At 56.2% G+C, this 14,124-nt stretch overlaps 1 protein-coding gene across 2 annotated transcripts in view; it reads right to left on the reverse strand.

Moving 5' to 3' along the window:
* TRPV4 (transient receptor potential cation channel subfamily V member 4) overlaps positions 1-12,937 on the reverse strand; it is a 36,176-nt gene extending 23,239 nt beyond the window's left edge. The window contains exon 1 of one of the 2 annotated variants that reach the window (XM_047698134.1): positions 12,857-12,937. The gene's annotated coding sequence lies outside the window, so the exon portion shown is untranslated. Of the gene's footprint in view, positions 1-9,366; positions 9,453-12,856 lie in introns of those variants that run through there. The other variant, XM_047698133.1, reaches the window with a different exon arrangement.
* Positions 12,938-14,124: the final 1,187 nt, after the last annotated feature.

A 14,124-nucleotide genomic window follows, 5' to 3' on the forward strand; every position in this document is an offset into this window, starting at 1 on the left:
GTCCCTAACACCTAGAAGGGTGCCACGTGGACAGAGGTATGATGTGTTCCCATTTCTCAAATGGAGAAACTGGAGCTTTAAGAGGGGCTGTCACCCAGCTTCTAGGGAGAAGAGTTGGACTTGCACCCAGGTCTCCCTAGCTCTGGGCCCAATGGTGAACCAGGAGCAAGGATGGGGAGGAGTAAGGCCCCGTGGGCTGGCTGGCAGGCCGCTGCCCTCTGCAGCGCACTGCTGGGCAGGCGGTGCTGGGCACTGAGGGCGAGTTTCCTGGAACTGGCGCCATCCCACCCTGGCTGCAGGGAGATGTCTGAAAAGCTCTCTTTTCTATGTCTTCCTCTCCCTGCCTGACACATGAGCAGGGAAGCAAATAAACACTGCTTCCCGCCTTGTTTGTTTTGTGACTGCTTGAGGGGAGGCAAAGGCCAGAGAAGCAGGGGTACTGCCAGAGGTCTCTCTTGGTGGGTTCAGAGGAACTTACAGAGGGTCCCCTCTCCTGCTGGGGACTGGCCCTTTTCTGGGCACCAGTGGGGAGGGAGAGCCTGGACTCTGGAGTTACTCAGGCCTAGGTTCTAGGCTCAGCTGCTATTGACAAGCAGTGTGACCTTGGGAAAGTCACTTCAGCTCCCTGAACCTCAGTTTCCTCCCCTTTAAAATGGGTGCAGGGGCGCCTGAGTGGCTCGGTTGGTGAAGCGGCCGACTCTTGGTTTTGGCTCAGGATGTGATCTCAGGGTTATGAGATCAAGCCTCGTGTTGGGCTCTGTGCTCAGAGGGCAGTCTGCTTGTCCCTCTCCCTTCCCCTTCTGCCCCTCCCCTCACTCTCTGTCTCTCTCTAAAAACAAATAAATAAAATCTTTAAATAAAATAAGATAAAATAAAATGGGAGTAAAGGCAGCAGCTTTTCATAGCTTTGTGGGAAGAATTCAGTGAGGTCAGGCATTTTCCGGGCCAACCCTGGGAATAAATCAAGGGCTTTCGATGAGTCTAATCAAAGGAGGAAGGAAGGAAGGGTTAGGAGCACAGGTGCTGAAATCAGACACACAGGGTTCCTCTCTCGGCCCTGGACTCCAGCAACTGTGTGATCATGGACAAATCACTTTCTGTGTCTGGGTCTCCGTTTCTCTCCTTGTAAAACTGGGGTGACCCCACATCCTCCTAGAGATCTTGGGAGGTATCAGATGGCTTTGTTCCATAAGAATGAGGAGCATGTTAGGCAGGGACAGGAATCCACTGGGGTGCAGGCATGGCAGGGGGTAGGTTGTACTTCTAGGGGCAATAGCTCTGCCCACCTCTCTGGGGACCTCCCGGGAGGGGAGGGAAGGCACTGAGGCACGTTCCTCTGCTGTCAACACCCTCCCAATTACCATACCCCTTTCCCCACTGGAGCCAGTGGGGAAATCTCCTGCTTCAGAGCGCTCCCAACCCCCCATCATGCCTGCACCCCATCTCCTAAGGAACCCCAACCTGGCCGGTATCCACGGTTTTGGAGGGCTCCATGATGAGGGGTCTAAATTCAGCCAAACCCAGGTTCAAATCTCCTCTCGGCCACTCGCTCCTTGCTCGTAGCCTTAGGCAAGGCACATGGGATCATTATTAGGGTTTAATTATGATAAAATCATAATTATGACAACGCACAGGGGAAACCCCGCTGCCCGGACCGATCTAGCCCAAGACATCAGCAGTGCTGAGGTCGGGGAACCTTGCCCTGGAGGGAAGTATGGCTCTCATTCCCATTTTACAGATGAGGATGCTGAGGGTCAGTGAGACTGAGTGACTTGCCCAGGGCCACACAGCAGGCTAGTGGCAGAGCCCAGATCCAAATCCGAGCATTTGGCTGCCAAGCTTGGGCTACCCCAAGCCCTGGGTTGACTGGGTCCTGCGTGGCCACCAGGCATCATGTCAACCACTGATGGTATCTTGTTCAAGCTGCACAAACGCTGGGAGCTAACGATTACCCCCGCCAGCCCATGCCAGTCTCTCTGAGCCTCAGTTTCCCTACCTGTCAAATGAGGGTGGTGGCGACAGCCTCCGTCCCTCAGGGCTGCCGTGACATAAGGCCGATCACAGGCCTCTCGGGCTCCTAACGAAGCACTGGCGAATGCTTCCATTGCAATCATCACCATTGTGTGTGATATACGGCATGTTAACCTGCCCTCCTCACCCCCCTCCCCACACACAGGCACATGCAGAACTGTAGCCGGCTACCCCTCCCCCCGTGCCGGCCCCCGAAAGCCTGGCCAACAAAGCTGGGCCCCGGCTCCCATTTCACAGCTAAGGGCACTGAGGCCCCCAGAGGCCACCCAGGAGCAAATGGCCATGAAGAAGGCTTCTCGATCCTAAGCCTGGGCTCCTTCCCCACAGCCCACGCCGGTGTACACACCAGGGATCACATGCACGTGCACATGCACACGTGTGCATACACACACACACACACACGCATGCACAGCCCGCTCTGCTGCTCTCTCACCATTCTACACCCAAACACTACCCTGTCCTTTGCGGTCAGGAAAAGAGTTCCCTCCCTGTTCTAATTTGCCCTGTAGGCTGCTATTACACGTTCCAAACCCATGCCAGGCTTAGGACGGAAGGGGGTGCGGGCAGGGAAGAAAGGCAGAGAGTCCCCGTGGGCCTCATCAGGGCGGGAACGTCATGTCTGCTTCTCTGTGTCTTTCCCCGCGCGATGTGCACACACGTGTGCATGTGCCCATGGTGAGCCCCTGGGAGCTGCCCCACCCAGAAGGCCTGCACAGCAGGCAGCTCCCAGCTGGCACCAGGGCCACCAGAGGCCCAGTGGAGGATGGGTATGCCTGAGTGGGAACCTCCCCACTTGCTGAGCGTCACTGAAACCAGTCAATTTCACGTGTTGTTTTAAGCATTGAGCTTCGCTTCCAAACATAAAAACCAGATTGTGGTCCATGCAGAGGGTGGCCGGACAAGACGAATGGAGGGGGATCGGAATCTCAGGGCCCAAGGAAAAGGATTAGAAACCACTCCTCTATTCATTTACTCGCCAAATGATTTCTGGAACATACGGCGTGCCAGGTACAGAGGACACGGAGAAAAACCTGGCCCATCTGGGGCTGATCTTCCGGTGGGGGACAGATTAAACGGCCGGACAAAGCAAGGAGCAGTCATGTCCAGTGGTGTTCAGAGCAGTATAGACCAGAGGGGCTCAGGAGTGATTGGGTTAAGGCCTGCAGAGGTCCCGAGCAGGGTGAGGAGACACAGTACTGACCCAGGGTCCCCAAGCCTCCCTCTCTGCCCCGACAGAGGCTCCAGGCTTTCCAGGAAAACAGCCAAAAGCCACACATTATGCTCTGACAGACCTGGGGACTCAGTTGGGGCAACCAAACCCACTCTCTCCCGGGAAAGGTCCCCCGGGAAGGAACTAGTGGGGAGTGGAAAGAGTGTGCATTTTGATCAGACAGATCAGGGGGTCAGCTCTCCCACCCACCGCTCTTGAGCTGCATGACCTTGAGCAAGTGACTTAGCCTCTCTGTGCCTTGCCTTCCTCCCCTGTCCATGGAGATCTTAACCGGGTCGTTGTGTGAACTGTAAAAGTCGAGTTAAGCCCCTGGCACAGAAGAAGCCCTCAGTAAACAGCGAACCACAAGCCTAAGTGAAAGGCAGGTCCCTTCTCTCTGAGAATCTCAGGTCCAATAGGGGGTTGAGTTCTCCTGAGCCTTTCACCTGCCCCCTCCTCATGCAGTGGGTGGAAGAAGGGGCCCATCCTCACCATCGCCTGTAGCTTTGCCTGATCTCATGGAAACTCTGGCATGTATTTGTCAAATCCCATCCTCCTGATTCCATGACCTAGGAAAGCTGCTTAAATCTGGTGGCAAGTTTGGGCATGCAAAGCTGCTCTACCCCAGGGGGAAGAATTCCAGGGAACTAGTTCTTCTCTGATCTCTCCCTCCTGGGATCAATTCACCCCGATGGGCATCTGTTGAGTGCCAACTGTTTGCAAAGCACTCAGGGAAGCATAAAAGAATGGAACCTCACTAAAGAGTCTGGGGGGGAGAACATGGCTTTTCCCCCTCCAGATCTTTGCCAGGGCTGTCCCCACTTCCTCCCCCTGGCTGGGGCCCCTTGCTCGGGTCTCCTCTTCACAGACATCTCCTGTGAAAAGCCTCTCTGACCTCCAGTCTCAACCAGCTCCCTTGTTCATTCATAGAGCACTCAATACGTGCCTCCCTTTATAGCTCCTGTGTGATTAAACTTGTACATTGACTTGTATTACTCCTTTAGTCACCTTCTCTCTTCTCTGGAGTGTCAGCTCCATGGGGGAGGGACTATTGTGTATCTGTTGTCTCCCCAGCTCCCAGCACCATGCTGGGGGCAGAATGGGGCGCCTGTAAATATTTGTCTCCTTGAACTATAAGGCAGGAGCCCTCTGAAGTCCCCAGAGGGTACAGGCATGGGGAAGCAGCGTTACTCCTCCAATGGGAACACAGACAGGGACATGGATGGGCTGCAAGGAGGGGGGGTCAGGACTGGGGCCTGACAGCTGGAATGGGGGCAGCAGGGTCCAATGAGAAAGTGCAGGGGGCACTAGGGAACAGTCTGGGCCGAGGCACTGGGACAAAGAAGGCAGAGGAAGAAAAGACAGGTGAGTGGGTGTGGGATCCGTAGGTGGGTGGGAAGCAGGTGGGTGAGTGGGTGTGGGATGAGTAGGTGGGTGGGAAGCAGGTAGACCTTGGGGGAGATGTGGGGCTCCCACATGGACCCAGGGCACTTCCTCCTCCCTCCATTTTGGGGCTCTGTGCCCAACCTGTGGGGCCCCTGCTTCCTGAGGTCCCCTGGAATAAACAAGACTGCAAGCACCTGTCATTCCCGGTCAGTCTTGGAGGGGCGGTGTGGGTGAGGAAGGGGTTAGGAAAACGGGGATCCAGCAGAGACAACACCAGCTCTGTCCAACTGCCCCCCCACCTTCCCAGTAAGGAAACTGAGGTTCAGAGAGGCAGGGTTACTCCAACAGTGTTGGCCAGCTCCCGAGGGGGAGGACCAGGAGTCACACCTATGTGGTCCCCAGGATCTGTGCCTCCAATGGACACCTGACAAGGACTGGGGACTCCAGAAGGGAAGGGTGGAAGCAGGAGTTGGAGGAAGGGGTGCTGGATGGCTGCTGGGGACCACAGGCCCCCAAGGCAGATGGCCGGCTCACCAGCTCTGTGGCCCTGGGCAAGTCCCCTGGCCTTCCTTTGCCTTGGTTTCCCCACCCCTATGAGGCGATGGTCAGAGCACCTACTCCGGGAACTGCTGTGGGCTTAAATGAGATAAATGTATAAAATACTCAGCGCAGGACCTGGGGGAGAATGCACGCTCCGTAAAGACTGGCTGTTGTTAACATCGTTGGTACCACTGTATTATTATTATTATTATTACTATTATACGATTATTATTTTTATTAATTCTTGTCAGAGGGCAGAGGAACAAAGAGACAGAGGACCAAGGAAGGTATGCCTGCCTGGGAGGGCGGAGTGGCCAGGGCCAGAGCCTGGGACCACAGCCACCTCGGAGCGGCCACGGCTGGGAGCAGCGGGCTGGGAGCTCAGCGACACCCGCTGCCTGCCAGGCTGCTTGAGGCTCCCTGGCTCCCTGCGGGCAGCAGCGGCGGGGGGCATCCCGCCATGCCAGGCACCTTCCCCAGCCAGCCTGTGTTTACCTAGCAGGTCTCGGCCCAGCCCGCTTCCTGTTTGCTGCACAGTGGCTGCCTGTCCAGGGCAGACAGAGCCCCAGTGTCCTGTCGTCCCCCTCACACCCAGGAGAGTGCCCCCCTCAAGCTCACACCACCCAGGCGGGGCACTCACCCAGGGTGAGTCACCAGGCCCCACAGAGGGCAAGGCTGGTGTGGCCACTGCAGGTGCTCATCGGGACATCAGGCAGGTCCTTGGCTGGAGGGGCTCCGACCATGTGTGCAGACACCACTGTGAGCTTTCTTGGGTGGCCATTCACTTCCGAGGGCCCCACGACCTGGGAAGGAGCCCCCAGGAGGTAGTGCGGCTTGGTGCTTTCAAGAGCATGTACCGTGCAACCCAGAAGGCCACACGCTGTGGGATTCCATTTACAAGAAATGTCCAGAATGGGCAAATGCATGGAAACAGACAACTGATTTGTAGTTCCAAGGGCTGGGAGGGAGCATGGGGATGGTGACTGCTATGGGTCTGGAGTTCCTTTTTGGGGGTATGAAAATGCACTGGAACAGAGAATGGGAATGTCTGTCCAACTCTGAACACAGTAAAAAACAAAACAAACAAACAAAACCTGAAAAAACAAACAAACAAACAAAACCTACTGAATTGTACACTTTGAAAGGGTGAATGGTATGGTACGTGAATTACATCTTGATATCCCTGCCTGGCTCGGTGACCTTGGGCAAGTGGCTTCCTTGCCCTGAGCCTCAGTTTCCTCGACACAACATGGGAATGTCCTGAGTACTATAAAGGGTCCAGCACGGGGTCTAACCCAAAGCAGAGGCCCTCCCTGTCCCAGGAGGCTCTGCCTCCTTCCATGTCCTCACCCCCTCCCATCAGAGCACACTACAGGATTCCACCCAATGTTCAGCCCAGGAGGTGGGAGCCTTCGAGAACTCAGGACTCCCTTCTCTCTGGCCCGGCCTCTCTCCCAGAGGACAGTCAAGCCCCAGAAACTCCCAGAGGGGATTTCCTAGCCTCAGGAACGGCTTGACCCATGTTCTATTTTCCACCTGCCACTCTCAGGCTGGGTGGCCTTGAGCAAGTATCTTCTCTCTAGGCCTCAGTTTACTCATCTATAAAATGGGGGGAATATACACCTCTACTCATATTTGCTTTAGAATTTCTTGTTGTACCATACAGTCAAGCTTTAAATTAAAGAATAAAAGGACAGCTCCTGCCCCCAAAGGGCTGGTACAGGGATTGAATGAGATTATTCAAAAGTTTGGGACCGTTCCTGGTGCCTAATAAGTGCTCAACAAGTAGTATGTGTTTTGTGGGGGATTGTGAACATGCCCTCTGTTCACAGCGGGAGAGATGAGGCCCAGAGAGGGCATGGTGGACTGGGCTCTTGCACCCAGACTTCCTGGCTCCAAGGCCAGGGCCGGTAATGATGCTTGGAGACCTTACCTTCCAAAAGAGTTTTCTCACCCCACATGTCCCTCTCTCGCCATCTCGGGGAGGCTGTCAGGACGGGCATGGCCCCATTTCCCAGCTGGGAGGCTGAGTCCCAGAGGGGACAGGACCCCACCCACCCACACGGGGATCCCTCACTTTATTCCCACGTGCAACCGGCCCAAGGCTAACCAAGTCAGAGGAGTGAGCAGATCCCTAGGGAGCGAATGGGTCCATCAGGAGCCCAGGAAGGAAGCCAAAGCAGCAGAAAAAACGGTTTGAGATCCTCTCTCTGCCCCAGCCTACCCCTCCTATGCCAACAGCAGGCTGCGTCTCTGGGTAACTGCTTAAAATTATGGCTGAGGATCATGCCTGAAATCCCACCATTAGCAGGGTCTGCCCTCATCGGAACATTCCACACATCCCCTTCTCCCTGTCCTAAACCAAGTAATGAATCCAGAAGTCAGATATTATCGTCTCCACTCTCAGATGGATAAACTAAGTCCTGGGGGAACAGAGGCGGGCGGCTAGCCACCCAACACCTCTCCCGCACTGAGCACCTTTGCATTCGCCCCTCATCTGAGATAGGCATTGTCATCGTCCTCATGTCACGCGGGCGCCAACTGAGGCTTGGAGAGATGAGGGACCCAGCCGAGGTCACAATGCAACGAGAAGGGAATGTGGCTAGGGTTCCAACCATCTGCTTAGAAACCTGTGTCAGTTCACCACTTCGGGGTCTCCGAAGCCCTCTCTCCAGGGCCACCCTCTTCTAAACGCCACCGCTCCTGGAGCTCGGCAGGCAGCTGGGGCAGTGGAAAGGAGCTGGGGCGTTACAGACAGACACACTTGGAGTTTGAATCTCGGCTCTGCTGCTTTGTAGCTGTGGGATCCCCAACAGGTCACATCACCTCTCTGAGCCTCCGTTTCCTCTTCTCTAATAGGGAGCTAAGCACAGCACCCACCCCTGGGTCACTTGGTCATTGTGGGCATCAGAGCCTCATACAGTGCAGCCCTGAGGACTGTGTGGGGCACGATGGAAGCTCTTCTGTTCCTGTCCCCGCTGAGTGCCCAGGGCCTAGAACACAGCCTGGCACTTAGTAGCTGCTCAAGACAGACTTGCCGAATGAATGAATGAACTCACAAACACAAATGAACCTTTTTGCCCAATGAACCAGCTCGCTGGCTAACTTCCTTCCTCTCTCCCAACCTTCAATAGCTCATTTATTGTGCAGCTACTGTGTGCTCTCTAACCTGTGAGACCCACATCCCGCCAGTAGGGCAACAGTGAGCATGAACCCATTTTGCAGAAGAAGAAATTAAGGCTCAAGGAGACCCGGACACTCGCCCAAGCCCACTTGGTCTCCAAGCCAAGTAGGGGCTTTCTGCTGATGCCCCTGCCTTATTAAGATATGTCTGTTCAATCATTCCTTCCTTCATTCACTCTGTCTACTGGTATTCCCGAGCTCCTTATCTTTGCAAGGGGAGACAGGAGAGTCCAGTGGGTCCCCCTGGACTAAAGTCAACTGGCCCCTTGCCCAGTGGGGTCTCCCCTGAACCTGTGGGGCCCACTCGGGGCATGCGGTGGAAGTCTGCTCCCCCATCATACACACACATGAGGAGCTGTCCCAGAGGTGGTCAGGCCTCCCGGTCATCTGGGTGGAACCCAGGCCACTCCACCCGCAGGGAAAAACAGGCACCCGGGAGACTGAAGAGCCCTTTGTGCAGGGGGGAGTCAGGGAGGGTGGCAGGCAGGGCGGGTGGCAGTTACTCACCACCCAAAGAAAAATAAGAGTATGCCCATTTGGTCAATGGCTTGCCTGTCTGCCCCTCCAGTTATACCCTCCTCCTTCTGTCGCCTTTCTTATCCTCTGATCTCATCAGGAGCAGACCCAAGAGCATTTATGGAGAGCTTCCTATGGCTTCCTGCTGTGGTGTCTGGCCCCCCCTCGCCAATGAAGAAACCTGCTCAGAGAGGCGGAGTGACCTACTTGGGGTCACACAGCCAGCTGTGGCCAGGGGCTCGGGACAGAAAGGGGAAGCAAATGACCAGGAAGGGGCTCTGCAGCAGGAAGGAAGTTGGAATCATAGTGAAAGTAGGGGGCTGGCCTCTCTTCCTCATTCTTGTTCAGCCAGAGTGTCAGGACCCAAGGGAAACCCAGGCAAAGGGAATCCAGGCTGGGGCAGGAATAGCTGCCGGAATTACGCAGTTACCCTCTAGCAGACAGCTCAGACCTCCAGCAAACCCTAGGCTGCAACCCCAGGAAGAGAGAGGTTAAGCTACCTTCCAAGGTCACACAGCAGCAAGCAGCAGAACTGGACCAAGGTGGGTCAGACTCCAAGGTAGGAGCTCTTCAGGGACCCAAAGGGAACAGAGTCACTCAGATCTGGCTTCCAGATCCAGGTCTGCCTGGAGCCCTGAGTAAATTGCTTCGCCCTCGGAGACTCAGTTTCCCCAGCCATAAAATGAGATCCAGCCTTCCTGCCTCTGCCCACCAGCAGTGGGGGCCAGGCTGTGACATCACCGAGATGAGCATCATGTGACAGACACTGTCTATCCACTAAACGATTAGCTAAGTATGAAACGTTGACTGCTCCTGGCACTCAGTCAAGGCCTGTAAATATCTCACGGCTGAAAAGGCATCGTCCTTTGTCCAAATGCAAGTCTAGCTTTGCCCCTGCTCCCTTCCGCCTGCCTGCCTGGCACAGAGGGGCTCTCAGAGGCTGCCACTGGGATGAGCTGGAGGAAAGCATGTCCAGGAAAAGCCCAGGGAAACAGAATGAGGAAGAGGATAGTGCTTCGGAGCCCCACCTGTGTGCCTCTGACTTGGCAAAGCGGGAACCGAAAGCGTCATTTGACAGACAAGGAAACTGAGGCTCAGAGAGGCCTGGTGACTTGCCTGAGCTTCCCTGGGGAAGAAGCAGCTGACGTAGGACTTAAGGCGGGGCCTGCCTGAGCCACCAGGGTTCTTCTCTCTCTCTCTCTCTACACTGCAGTCTCTTCCCCCATGACCCCGGGTCAGGACAAATGGGGACAGGTCACCTTGGAAGTTAAGGGTGTGGATTTTGGAATCAGGTGAACAGAGTGCAGATCCCAGCTCTGCCCCTCCCCAAGTAAAAGACCCCGCAGCAAGCAACTTCACTACCCAGACCTCAGTTCCTCCCTCGCAAAAATAGGTACAATCATAGTTTTTTCTCCAAATGTACTAAGAGTGTTTGGGCCAGGGCCTGGCATACAGGAAGTGCTCACTAAATGCTCACGACCATCATAAGGACCACAAATGCAGCCCAGGCTTGGCTAAAGCGAGGCAGAACATTGTACCCGGTGCTCCAAGCGCCAGCTGCGGGGCCCAGGGCCATAAGTATCTCGAGAGATCGGAATTAATCTTTAACAGGTGAATTCCGCTCTAAATGGGTAAGCATTCCAGAAGGCCTGCTGGCATGCAGTGTTCTCTTGGCTCCCCAGATCTGGTGTGTGACAAGAAGTGGAGCCAGGGATTTGGGGAGCTGCCTGGGGTGTCTTTCCCAGGGGGGAAACTGAGGCAGACAGCAGGTCAGGGGCCTGTGAGGGGTCAAGATGGCCACTCACATAAACTCCCCCTCCATCCAAAGAACAGATGATGAAGCTCAAAGAACTCGGGCCCTCTCACAAACAACGTGTCCAGTCCCTCTACTGGGCAGTAGACATTACAGCGCACCTGCCCTGTGCCAGGCCCCATGAGACCAGCTCTCAAGCGGGTCTCTCCCTCCTAGGTCTCCTGCCGGCTACGCCTCTCCAGTCACCAACCTGGGCCTCACGTCTCCTGCCTGAATGACTTCCCCAGCCTGGGGACCTGCCTCCTTGCCTGGCCCCCACTACTCTCAGCAAGAGGGACCCTTCCAGACCACATACCCAGCATGTCCCTCCCAGCCTGGTCTTCAGGGCTTCTGGGCCTGATCTAGCCCCTGCCTGCCCTATTCCTTGCCCTTCCCGTCCACATCACACATTCCAGGCCGAAAGAACCATGTCTTGGCTCTACAAAGTCTAGTTTTACCTACCTGGCAACAGGTACTGCCCTTCCTTTACTAGTACCCTTCCCTTTATCTGAATGCCTTTCCCCCAGTCTGCATTTACTCTTGGATGTGTGGCTCAACCCCCACCTGGATCAAGCCCTCCCTGATCCCTTCCCGGACTGCTATCTCACCCCACAGCCTTCTCTCCTGGCTCCCATTCATTCAACAGCACACATTTGCAAAGCATTTACCACACCTGCTTACCTTGACAGGTGTCCACAGGTGAAAGCAGCCGAGGCCCAGCTCCCACCAGGTGAGGCAGCAGAGGCACCCCGTGACCCCCTCCCCAGCAGTAAGGCTCCAGATTTCTCCAAGGGAGCCCCAGGCACCTTTCAGAAGCTCTCACCCTCACGCCCTTGTCCTCAGGTGCCATTCCCTACACCTGGGAACACTCCATGCCAAAGGACCCCACCTCCATCTTACACCCCTGACCCTGACCGGTCTAGGAGAGCCATCTGCCATTTGTTTTGGGAGCCCCTCCCCCTCCAATTTACCCACAAAGGTTGGAAAGAGGGGTTCCCCGCTGTTATTCAAACAGAATGAACTAGGGAAATGAGGGAATGACCAATTAGCATTAAGAAGCCCAGGCTGGTGCTGAGTTGGGCCATCTGTCCTCACCATATCCCTGGGGTGGCCCTCAGTCCATCCCCATTTCAGGGACTCATCCAAAGTCACTCAGCAGCAGGGGTGGGAGGAACAGGGGCCACACAGGCCCCGATTCTAACCCCACAGGTGACCCGGACCTGACCCTTCTCCTTGACTTCTCTAAAGAGACCTCCTTTTCACCTTCCTCCCTGGTAGTCAAGGAGTCACCCCCCCGTTCTTGGCCCCCAGATAAAGTGGCAAAGCTTAAGTCCTCCAGTGGTTCTTAGCGTCCCCAGAACGAAGTCACACACGACATCACACGTCCCCAGCCCCAGCAGAGCCCCCAAAGGCACAACCCCTCCCCTATAACTCACAGGGCACCCCTGGGCACCAGGCAGGGAGGACTCTGGAGCCTGACAGCCCTGGGTTTAAATTCCACTCGGTTACAACCCCCACCTAAGCCTCAGCTTTCCCATCTGCAAACCGGGAAGTCCGATGGAGGTCCAGGCTGGGGCTGGGCCAGGTGGGGGTGGTAGGGAGCTCCAGGGCATGTGGTTGGTATCTCCAGGCAAGTGGGGGTGTGGGCGGTCTCTTTCTGCCCTCCTGGACCTCGCTGGAGTCTAGAGGCAGAGGTGGAGGTTAAAGATTGTCCTGCCTCTTGGAGGAAGAGCCATCTCTGGGCCTAACGAAGGCTAACTAAGAAGTGGGCTTTGGAAGTTCCAGACTTTCAATTCCCTCCTGCTTGCTTCCCGGTAGAGGGCAAACCTCAGACCCCCACCTTCCACCCGCCCCCAAAATGGGGGTGCTCCCAAGGTGGGCTGCAGGGCCTCCTAACTTTGGGTTCCTGGGCTTGGATCTCGAGGACTCCGGGACCTCTCTCCTGCAGACTCGAGACCCCAAGGCTCACGACGGCGCCCATTTCACAAGTGATAAAACTAAAGCCCAGAGTGGGGTGGGGGGTTGGCCGGCCCAAGGGCACCGGGCGGGGTGGCAGCAGCTGGCGGGACCCCGCGCCTCGCTCTTGAGCCCCGGGCCCGGACTTTGGAACCTCGGAGACGTCCCCAGGGGAGCGAGAGGACCTCGGCTGAGCATGCCCTCCCGGGATCCCTAGCCCCGAGGGCCCAAGCCCCGCTCACCTCCAGGACCGCGCGGCGCTTCCTGAATCCCGGCCGCCCGGCGCCCGCCCGCCCGGCGCGACTCTCCTCCCCCGGCTCAGGTTCCAGCGCCGCGCGCCGCCCCCGGCTGCCCCCGCCCCGCCGATCGCCGCGTCTGCGGGGGCGGGGGCTGGCTCGGGCCCCCCTCCTGGGAAGCGGGGCGTCACGATCATCGGGCCCGAGGGCCCTGGCGCTTCCCGGGGTGGGCTTCGCTTGGGACCCTGAGTTCCCTCCGGGGCTCTTGATCCCGCCACCCGGGGGCTGCCTCCCCTCTGGTAACGGGCGAGGCCGTCCTCGGTGCATTGGCTCATTCATTCAGCAGACAGTTCACTGGGACGCGGGCCCGGGACCCGTGCCCTTAGGTCGCTTCCCAGTCCCGCAGGCGAGGTGCAGGAGTGGCACAGGGGTAGATCGAGAGTCTGCTGTCTGGGGCTAAATAAATGTGAGCTCCCTTTCTTCACCTCTTTACCAGCACGTGGCATGCAGCCCGGCACCTAGGAGGTGCTCCGGTGTGTTTTTTTATTGGGTGGTGAAGGTGAGCCCCTACCTGCAGTCTGGCTTTTTACTCCAGCCATTTGAATGCCTCCACGGGTCAGGCAGCTCACTTCTGCTGGGGTTGGTTGGAAGCCTAGTGGGCCTGAGCTCCAGGTCCAGGCTCCCTGAGCCCACACTCTGGCTCTGGACTCATCCCCTGAGCAGCCAATTGTTCCACCTCTGAGCCTCAGTGTCCCCACTGTAGAGTGGGGAATAGCTATGTTGTTCCCCACCCCCCACAGTCCTGGGGGGGATGCTGGGAGCTCCCGGTCTGTTCAGGGCACCAGGAACATTTTTAGCCCTTTTATCATTATTGTTTTTTATTAAATTGAGCTAACTCCCCAAAGACAGCGGGGTAGGTCCTTCCCTCCTTGGCCTGCAAACAGAAATAGCTCCCATACGGTGTGGTTCGGCAGCTAGGAAGTGGAATTTTGAAATTGCTGGAAAGAGAGAGAGAGAATCCAAACAGAAGCCATGTGTTCATACTACCAGTGCAAGACATTTACAAAAAAAAGAAAGAAAGAAAGAAAGAAAGAAAGAAAGAAAGAAAGAAAGAAAGAAAGAAAGAAAGAAAGAAAGAATCCTTAATAATTAACTCAGTGAGCACTAGGGGAGATTCCTTTTGAGGGAGGGGTTGCTGTGCCCACTTTATAGATGGGAATCTGAGTCTTGGAGAGGACTTTGGTGTCTCGGAAAGCTGCTGCCTTCATAACGGG

The sequence above is a fragment of the Lutra lutra genome, chromosome 12 (assembly GCF_902655055.1).
Source record: "Lutra lutra chromosome 12, mLutLut1.2, whole genome shotgun sequence".
Taxonomy (NCBI): Eukaryota; Metazoa; Chordata; class Mammalia; order Carnivora; family Mustelidae; genus Lutra; species Lutra lutra.